Genomic DNA, 7,500 nt, shown 5'->3' on the forward strand with positions numbered 1-7,500 from the left:
TGCTTACAGCACCTGGTATTCCCAGGCGGTCTCCCATCCAAGTACTAACCAGGCCCGACCCTGCTTAGCTTCCGAGATCAGACGAGATCGGGCGTACCCAGGCTGGTATGGCCGTAAGCGAGAAACAATCTCTTGCTACAACATATATAGTCAAAGTGAGTCTGATAAAACAGACATTTAGTCAATTCATCATTAAATGCTTACTACAAGGCAGTGTTGCTGATGAAATAGTGCAAGAGCACACCCTCGTGGACAAAATGCTTACAGCACCTGGTATTCCCAGGCGGTCTCCCATCCAAGTACTAACCAGGCCCGACCCTGCTTAGCTTCCGAGATCAGACGAGATCGGGCGTACCCAGGCTGATATGGCCGTAAGCGAGAAATAATCTCTTGCTACAACATATATAGTCAAAGTGAGTCTGATAAAACAGACATTTAGTCAATTCATCATTAAATGCTTACTACAAGGCAGTGTTGCTGATGAAATAGTGCAAGAGCACACCCTCGTGGACAAAATGCTTACAGCACCTGGTATTCCCAGGCGGTCTCCCATCCAAGTACTAACCAGGCCCGACCCTGCTTAGCTTCCGAGATCAGGCGTACCCAGGCTGATATGGCCATAAGCGAGAAACAATCTCTTGCTACAACATATATAGTCAAAGTGAGTGTGATAAACAGACATTGCATTTTCACCAATTAGATAAGCAGCTTTAACTTTGTGTCACTGAAAAAGTAGAAGAAATTACAAACACTGTTCCCATCACTTTTTAGCACAGGTAGTTGGATAAAATACAAACTTTATTTCCTTTCATCATTTGAACAGGGCAAAGGAGCATAAAGCACACACAAGCTGCATTCAGCAAAAATATTCTTGTTTGTCTTATAAATACAAGGCAGATGATAATTGAAAACACAAGGAAAATTGATCCTATTAAAAAGGCAGGAAGCTGCATTTAGTCAATTCATCATTAAATGCTTACTACAAGGCAGTGTTGCTGATGAAATAGTGCAAGAGCATACCCTCGTGGACAAAATGCTTAAAGCACCTGGTATTCCCAGGCGGTCTCCCATCCAAGTACTAACCATACCAGACCCTGCTTAGCTTCCGAGATCAGACGAGATCGGGCGTACCCAGGCTGATATGGCCGTAAGCGAGAAATAATCTCTTGCTACAACATATATAGTCAAAGTGAGTCTGATAAAACAGACATTTAGTCAATTCATCATTAAATGCTTACTACAAGGCAGTGTTGCTGATGAAATAGTGCAAGAGCACACCCTCGTGGACAAAATGCTTACAGCACCTGGTATTCCCAGGCGGTCTCCCATCCAAGTACTAACCAGGCCCGACCCTGCTTAGCTTCCGAGATCAGACGAGATCGGGCGTACCCAGGCTGACATGGCCGTAAGCGAGAAACAATCTTTTGCTACAACATATATAGTGAAAGTGAGTCTGATAAAACAGACATTTAGTCAATTAATCATTAAATGCTTACTACAAGGCAGTGTTGCTGATGAAATAGTGCAAGAGCACACCCTCGTGGACAAAATGCTTACAGCACCTGGTATTCCCAGGCGGTCTCCCATCCAAGTACTAACCAGGCCCGACCCTGCTTAGCTTCCGAGATCAGACGAGATCGGGCGTACCCAGGCTGGTATGGCCGTAAGCGAGAAACAATCTCTTGCTACAACATATATAGTCAAAGTGAGTCTGATAAAACAGACATTTAGTCAATTCATCATTAAATGCTTACTACAAGGCAGTGTTGCTGATGAAATAGTGCAAGAGCACACCCTCGTGGACAAAATGCTTACAGCACCTGGTATTCCCAGGCGGTCTCCCATCCAAGTACTAACCAGGCCCGACCCTGCTTAGCTTCCGAGATCAGACGAGATCGGGCGTACCCAGGCTGACATGGCCGTAAGCGAGAAACAATCTCTTGCTACAACATATATAGTCAAAGTGAGTCTGATAAACCAGACATTTAGTCAATTCATCATTAAATGCTTACTACAAGGCAGTGTTGCTGATGAAATAGTGCAAGAGCACACCCTCGTGGACAAAATGCTTACAGCACCTGGTATTCCCAGGCGGTCTCCCATCCAAGTACTAACCAGGCCCGACCCTGCTTAGCTTCCGAGATCAGACGAGATCGGGCGTACCCAGGCTGATATGGCCGTAAGCGAGAAATAATCTCTTGCTACAACATATATAGTCAAAGTGAGTCTGATAAAACAGACATTTAGTCAATTCATCATTAAATGCTTACTACAAGGCAGTGTTGCTGATGAAATAGTGCAAGAGCACACCCTCGTGGACAAAATGCTTACAGCACCTGGTATTCCCAGGCGGTCTCCCATCCAGGTACTAACCAGGCCCGACCCTGCTTAGCTTCCGAGATCAGACGAGATCGGGCGTAGCCAGGCTGACATGGCCGTAAGCGAGAAACAATCTCTTGCTACAACATATATAGTCAAAGTGAGTGTGATAAACAGACATTGCATTTTCACCAATTAGATAAGCAGCTTTAACTTTGTGTCACTGAAAAAGTAGAAGAAATTACAAACACTGTTCCCATCACTTTTTAGCACAGGTAGTTGGATAAAATACAAACTTTATTTCCTTTCATCATTTGAACAGGGCAAAGGAGCATAAAGCACACACAAGCTGCATTCAGCAAAAATATTCTTGTTTGTCTTATAAATACAAGGCAGATGCTAATTGAAAACACAAGGAAATTTGATCCTATTAAAAAGGCAGGAAGCTGCATTTAGTCAATTCATCATTAAATGCTTACTACAAGGCAGTGTTGCTGATGAAATAGAGCAAGAGCACACCCTCGTGGACAAAATGCTTACAGCACCTGGTATTCACAGGCGGTCTCCCATCCAAGTACTAACCAGGCCCGACCCTGCTTAGCTTCCGAGATCAGACGAGATCGGGCGTACCCAGGCTGATATGGCCGTAAGCGAGAAATAATCTCTTGCTACAAAATATATAGTCAAAGTGAGTCTGATAAAACAGACATTTAGTCAATTCATCATTAAATGCTTACTACAAGGCAGTGTTGCTGATGAAATAGTGCAAGAGCATACCCTCGTGGACAAAATGCTTAAAGCACCTGGTATTCCCAGGCGGTCTCCCATCCAAGTACTAACCATGCCCGACCCTGCTTAGCTTCCGAGATCAGACGAGATCGGGCGTACCCAGGCTGATATGGCCGTAAGCGAGAAATAATCTCTTGCTACAACATATATAGTCAAAGTGAGTCTGATAAAACAGACATTTAGTCAATTCATCATTAAATGCTTACTACAAGGCAGTGTTGCTGATGAAATAGTGCAAGAGCACACCCTCGTGGACAAAATGCTTACAGCACCTGGTATTCCCAGGCGGTCTCCCATCCAAGTACTAACCAGGCCCGACCCTGCTTAGCTTCCGAGATCAGACGAGATCGGGCGTACCCAGGCTGACATGGCCGTAAGCGAGAAACAATCTTTTGCTACAACATATATAGTCAAAGTGAGTCTGATAAAACAGACATTTAGTCAATTAATCATTAAATGCTTACTACAAGGCAGTGTTGCTGATGAAATAGTGCAAGAGCACACCCTCGTGGACAAAATGCTTACAGCACCTGGTATTCCCAGGCGGTCTCCCATCCAAGTACTAACCAGGCCCGACCCTGCTTAGCTTCCGAGATCAGACGAGATCGGGCGTACCTAGGCTGGTATGGCCGTAAGCGAGAAACAATCTCTTGCTACAACATATATAGTCAAAGTGAGTCTGATAAAACAGACATTTAGTCAATTCATCATTAAATGCTTACTACAAGGCAGTGTTGCTGATGAAATAGTGCAAGAGCACACCCTCGTGGACAAAATGCTTACAGCACCTGGTATTCCCAGGCGGTCTCCCATCCAAGTACTAACCAGGCCCGACCCTGCTTAGCTTCCGAGATCAGACGAGATCGGGCGTACCCAGGCTGATATGGCCGTAAGCGAGAAATAATCTCTTGCTACAACATATATAGTCAAAGTGAGTCTGATAAAACAGACATTTAGTCAATTCATCATTAAATGCTTACTACAAGGCAGTGTTGCTGATGAAATAGTGCAAGAGCACACCCTCGTGGACAAAATGCTTACAGCACCTGGTATTCCCAGGCGGTCTCCCATCCAAGTACTAACCAGGCCCGACCCTGCTTAGCTTCCGAGATCAGGCGTACCCAGGCTGATATGGCCATAAGCGAGAAACAATCTCTTGCTACAACATATATAGTCAAAGTGAGTGTGATAAACAGACATTGCATTTTCACCAATTAGATAAGCAGCTTGAACTTTGTGTCACTGAAAAAGTAGAAGAAATTACAAACACTGTTCCCATCACTTTTTAGTACAGGTAGTTGGATAAAATACAAACTTTATTTCCTTTCATCATTTGAACAGGGCAAAGGAGCATAAAGCACACACAAGCTGCATTCAGCAACAATATTCTTGTTTGTCTTATAAATACAAGGCAGATGCTAATTGAAAACACAAGGAAATTTGATCCTATTAAAAAGGCAGGAAGCTGCATTTAGTCAATTCATCATTAAATGCTTACTACAAGGCAGTGTTGCTGATGAAATAGTGCAAGAGCACACCCTCGTGGACAAAATGCTTACAGCACCTGGTATTCCCAGGCGGTCTCCCATCCAAGTACTAACCAGGCCCGACCCTGCTTAGCTTCCGAGATCAGACGAGATCGGGCGTACCCAGGCTGATATGGCCGTAAGCGAGAAATAATCTCTTGCTACAACATATATAGTCAAAGTGAGTCTGATAAAACAGACATTTAGTCAATTCATCATTAAATGCTTACTACAAGGCAGTGTTGCTGATGAAATAGTGCAAGAGCACACCCTCGTGGACAAAATGCTTACAGCACCTGGTATTCCCAGGCGGTCTCCCATCCAAGTACTAACCAGGCCCGACCCTGCTTAGCTTCCGAGATCAGACGAGATCGGGCGTACCCAGGCTGACATGGCCGTAAGCGAGAAACAATCTCTTGCTACAACATATATAGTCAAAGTGAGTCTGATAAAACAGACATTTAGTCAATTCATCATTAAATGCTTACTACAAGGCAGTGTTGCTGATGAAATAGTGCAAGAGCACACCCTCGTGGACAAAATGCTTACAGCACCTGGTATTCCCAGGCGGTCTCCCATCCAAGTACTAACCAGGCCCGACCCTGCTTAGCTTCCGAGATCAGGCGTACCCAGGCTGATATGGCCATAAGCGAGAAACAATCTCTCGCTACAACATATATAGTCAAAGTGAGTGTGATAAACAGACATTGCATTTTCACCAATTAGATAAGCAGCTTTAACTTTGTGTCACTGAAAAAGTAGAAGAAATTACAAACACTGTTCCCATCACTTTTTAGCACAGGTAGTTGGATAAAATACAAACTTTATTTCCTTTCATCATTTGAACAGGGCAAAGGAGCATAAAGCACACACAAGCTGCATTCAGCAAAAATATTCTTGTTTGTCTTATAAATACAAGGGAGATGCTAATTGAAAACACAAGGAAATTTGATCCTATTAAAAAGGCAGGAAGCTGCATTTAGTCAATTCATCATTAAATGCTTACTACAAGGCAGTGTTGCTGATGAAATAGTGCAAGAGCACACCCTCGTGGACAAAATGCTTACAGCACCTGGTATTCCCAGGCGGTCTCCCATCCAAGTACTAACCAGGCCCGACCCTGCTTAGCTTCCGAGATCAGACGAGATCAGGCGTACCCAGGCTGATATGGCCGTAAGAGAGAAATAATCTCTTGCTACAACATATATAGTCAAAGTGAGTCTGATAAAACAGACATTTAGTCAATTCATCATTAAATGCTTACTACAAGGCAGTGTAGCTGATGAAATAGTGCAAGAGCACACCCTCGTGGACAAAATGCTTACAGCATCTGGTATTCCCAGGCGGTCTCCCATCCAAGTACTAACCAGGCCCGACCCTGCTTAGCTTCCGAGATCAGACGAGATCGGGCGTACCCAGGCTGACATGGCCGTAAGCGAGAAACAATCTCTTGCTACAACATATATAGTCAAAGTGAGTCTGATAAAACAGACATTTAGTCAATTCATCATTAAATGCTTACTACAAGGCAGTGTTGCTGATGAAATAGTGCAAGAGCACACCCTCGTGGACAAAATGCTTACAGCACCTGGTATTCCCAGGCGGTCTCCCATCCAAGTACTAACCAGGCCCGACCCTGCTTAGCTTCCGAGATCAGACGAGATCGGGCGTACCCAGGCTGATATGGCCGTAAGCGAGAAATAATCTCTTGCTACAACATATATAGTCAAAGTGAGTCTGATAAAACAGACATTTAGTCAATTCATCATTAAATGCTTACTACAAGGCAGTGTTGCTGATGAAATAGTGCAAGAGCATACCCTCGTGGACAAAATGCTTAAAGCACCTGGTATTCCCAGGCGGTCTCCCATCCAAGTACTAACCATGCCCGACCCTGCTTAGCTTCCGAGATCAGACGAGATCGGGCGTACCCAGGCTGATATGGCCGTAAGCGAGAAATAATCTCTTGCTACAACATATATAGTCAAAGTGAGTCTGATAAAACAGACATTTAGTCAATTCATCATTAAATGCTTACTACAAGGCAGTGTTGCTGATGAAATAGTGCAAGAGCACACCCTCGTGGACAAAATTCTTACAGCACCTGGTATTCCCAGGCGGTCTCCCATCCAAGTACTAACCAGGCCCGACCCTGTTTAGCTTCCGAGATCAGACGAGATCGGGCGTACCCAGGCTGACATGGCCGTAAGCGAGAAACAATCTTTTGCTACAACATATATAGTCAAAGTGAGTCTGATAAAACAGACATTTAGTCAATTAATCATTAAATGCTTACTACAAGGCAGTGTTGCTGATGAAATAGTGCAAGAGCACACCCTCGTGGACAAAATGCTTACAGCACCTGGTATTCCCAGGCGGTCTCCCATCCAAGTACTAACCAGGCCCGACCCTGCTTAGCTTCCGAGATCAGACGAGATCGGGCGTACCCAGGCTGATATGGCCGTAAGCGAGAAATAATCTCTTGCTACAACATATATAGTCAAAGTGAGTCTGATAAAACAGACATTTAGTCAATTCATCATTAAATGCTTACTACAAGGCAGTGTTGCTGATGAAATAGTGCAAGAGCACACCCTCGTGGACAAAATGCTTACAGCACCTGGTATTCCCAGGCGGTCTCCCATCCAAGTACTAACCAGGCCCGACCCTGCTTAGCTTCCGAGATCAGACGAGATCGGGCGTACCCAGGCTGACATGGCCGTAAGCGAGAAACAATCTCTTGCTACAACATATATAGTCAAAGTGAGTCTGATAAAACAGACATTTAGTCAATTCATCATTAAATGCTTACTACAAGGCAGTGTTGCTGATGAAATAGTGCAAGAGCACACCCTCGTGGACAAAA

The 7,500-nt window shown here is 44.3% G+C and overlaps 19 non-coding genes and 6 pseudogenes across 19 annotated transcripts; all 25 read right to left on the reverse strand.

Annotated features, from left to right (window-relative positions):
• On the reverse strand, positions 1–119 carry LOC145856711 (5S ribosomal RNA). Its single transcript, XR_014377602.1, has one exon. It is a non-coding gene; the product is annotated as a 5S ribosomal RNA (ribosomal RNA).
• Positions 120–258: 139 nt separating this feature from the next.
• LOC145883330 (5S ribosomal RNA) lies at positions 259–377 on the reverse strand. Its single transcript, XR_014394905.1, has one exon. It is a non-coding gene; the product is annotated as a 5S ribosomal RNA (ribosomal RNA).
• A 139-nt stretch (positions 378–516) lies between these two features.
• LOC145853499 (uncharacterized) lies at positions 517–625 on the reverse strand (annotated as a pseudogene).
• A 409-nt stretch (positions 626–1,034) lies between these two features.
• Positions 1,035–1,153, reverse strand: LOC145853455 (uncharacterized; annotated as a pseudogene).
• Positions 1,154–1,292: 139 nt separating this feature from the next.
• On the reverse strand, positions 1,293–1,411 carry LOC145886139 (5S ribosomal RNA). The gene has a single exon (XR_014397723.1). It is a non-coding gene; the product is annotated as a 5S ribosomal RNA (ribosomal RNA).
• A 139-nt stretch (positions 1,412–1,550) lies between these two features.
• On the reverse strand, positions 1,551–1,669 carry LOC145856712 (5S ribosomal RNA). Its single transcript, XR_014377603.1, has one exon. It is a non-coding gene; the product is annotated as a 5S ribosomal RNA (ribosomal RNA).
• A 139-nt stretch (positions 1,670–1,808) lies between these two features.
• LOC145886140 (5S ribosomal RNA) lies at positions 1,809–1,927 on the reverse strand. The gene has a single exon (XR_014397724.1). It is a non-coding gene; the product is annotated as a 5S ribosomal RNA (ribosomal RNA).
• Positions 1,928–2,066: 139 nt separating this feature from the next.
• Positions 2,067–2,185, reverse strand: LOC145883331 (5S ribosomal RNA). Its single transcript, XR_014394906.1, has one exon. It is a non-coding gene; the product is annotated as a 5S ribosomal RNA (ribosomal RNA).
• A 139-nt stretch (positions 2,186–2,324) lies between these two features.
• Positions 2,325–2,443, reverse strand: LOC145886429 (5S ribosomal RNA). Its single transcript, XR_014398014.1, has one exon. It is a non-coding gene; the product is annotated as a 5S ribosomal RNA (ribosomal RNA).
• Positions 2,444–2,852: 409 nt separating this feature from the next.
• Positions 2,853–2,971, reverse strand: LOC145885890 (5S ribosomal RNA). The gene has a single exon (XR_014397474.1). It is a non-coding gene; the product is annotated as a 5S ribosomal RNA (ribosomal RNA).
• A 139-nt stretch (positions 2,972–3,110) lies between these two features.
• On the reverse strand, positions 3,111–3,229 carry LOC145852823 (uncharacterized; annotated as a pseudogene).
• A 139-nt stretch (positions 3,230–3,368) lies between these two features.
• On the reverse strand, positions 3,369–3,487 carry LOC145886141 (5S ribosomal RNA). Its single transcript, XR_014397725.1, has one exon. It is a non-coding gene; the product is annotated as a 5S ribosomal RNA (ribosomal RNA).
• Positions 3,488–3,626: 139 nt separating this feature from the next.
• On the reverse strand, positions 3,627–3,745 carry LOC145884695 (5S ribosomal RNA). Its single transcript, XR_014396274.1, has one exon. It is a non-coding gene; the product is annotated as a 5S ribosomal RNA (ribosomal RNA).
• A 139-nt stretch (positions 3,746–3,884) lies between these two features.
• LOC145883333 (5S ribosomal RNA) lies at positions 3,885–4,003 on the reverse strand. Its single transcript, XR_014394908.1, has one exon. It is a non-coding gene; the product is annotated as a 5S ribosomal RNA (ribosomal RNA).
• Positions 4,004–4,142: 139 nt separating this feature from the next.
• On the reverse strand, positions 4,143–4,251 carry LOC145853500 (uncharacterized; annotated as a pseudogene).
• A 409-nt stretch (positions 4,252–4,660) lies between these two features.
• Positions 4,661–4,779, reverse strand: LOC145883334 (5S ribosomal RNA). Its single transcript, XR_014394909.1, has one exon. It is a non-coding gene; the product is annotated as a 5S ribosomal RNA (ribosomal RNA).
• A 139-nt stretch (positions 4,780–4,918) lies between these two features.
• On the reverse strand, positions 4,919–5,037 carry LOC145886142 (5S ribosomal RNA). The gene has a single exon (XR_014397726.1). It is a non-coding gene; the product is annotated as a 5S ribosomal RNA (ribosomal RNA).
• A 139-nt stretch (positions 5,038–5,176) lies between these two features.
• LOC145853501 (uncharacterized) lies at positions 5,177–5,285 on the reverse strand (annotated as a pseudogene).
• A 409-nt stretch (positions 5,286–5,694) lies between these two features.
• LOC145850838 (5S ribosomal RNA) lies at positions 5,695–5,813 on the reverse strand. Its single transcript, XR_014372686.1, has one exon. It is a non-coding gene; the product is annotated as a 5S ribosomal RNA (ribosomal RNA).
• A 139-nt stretch (positions 5,814–5,952) lies between these two features.
• Positions 5,953–6,071, reverse strand: LOC145851972 (5S ribosomal RNA). Its single transcript, XR_014373825.1, has one exon. It is a non-coding gene; the product is annotated as a 5S ribosomal RNA (ribosomal RNA).
• A 139-nt stretch (positions 6,072–6,210) lies between these two features.
• On the reverse strand, positions 6,211–6,329 carry LOC145883335 (5S ribosomal RNA). The gene has a single exon (XR_014394910.1). It is a non-coding gene; the product is annotated as a 5S ribosomal RNA (ribosomal RNA).
• A 139-nt stretch (positions 6,330–6,468) lies between these two features.
• Positions 6,469–6,587, reverse strand: LOC145852824 (uncharacterized; annotated as a pseudogene).
• A 139-nt stretch (positions 6,588–6,726) lies between these two features.
• Positions 6,727–6,845, reverse strand: LOC145852035 (5S ribosomal RNA). Its single transcript, XR_014373889.1, has one exon. It is a non-coding gene; the product is annotated as a 5S ribosomal RNA (ribosomal RNA).
• A 139-nt stretch (positions 6,846–6,984) lies between these two features.
• Positions 6,985–7,103, reverse strand: LOC145883336 (5S ribosomal RNA). The gene has a single exon (XR_014394911.1). It is a non-coding gene; the product is annotated as a 5S ribosomal RNA (ribosomal RNA).
• Positions 7,104–7,242: 139 nt separating this feature from the next.
• On the reverse strand, positions 7,243–7,361 carry LOC145886144 (5S ribosomal RNA). The gene has a single exon (XR_014397728.1). It is a non-coding gene; the product is annotated as a 5S ribosomal RNA (ribosomal RNA).
• Between the last annotated feature and the right edge of the window lie 139 nt (positions 7,362–7,500).

The sequence above is a fragment of the Salmo salar genome, chromosome 08 (assembly GCF_965601325.2).
Source record: "Salmo salar chromosome 08, fSalSal1, whole genome shotgun sequence".
Lineage (NCBI taxonomy): Eukaryota > Metazoa > Chordata > Actinopteri > Salmoniformes > Salmonidae > Salmo > Salmo salar.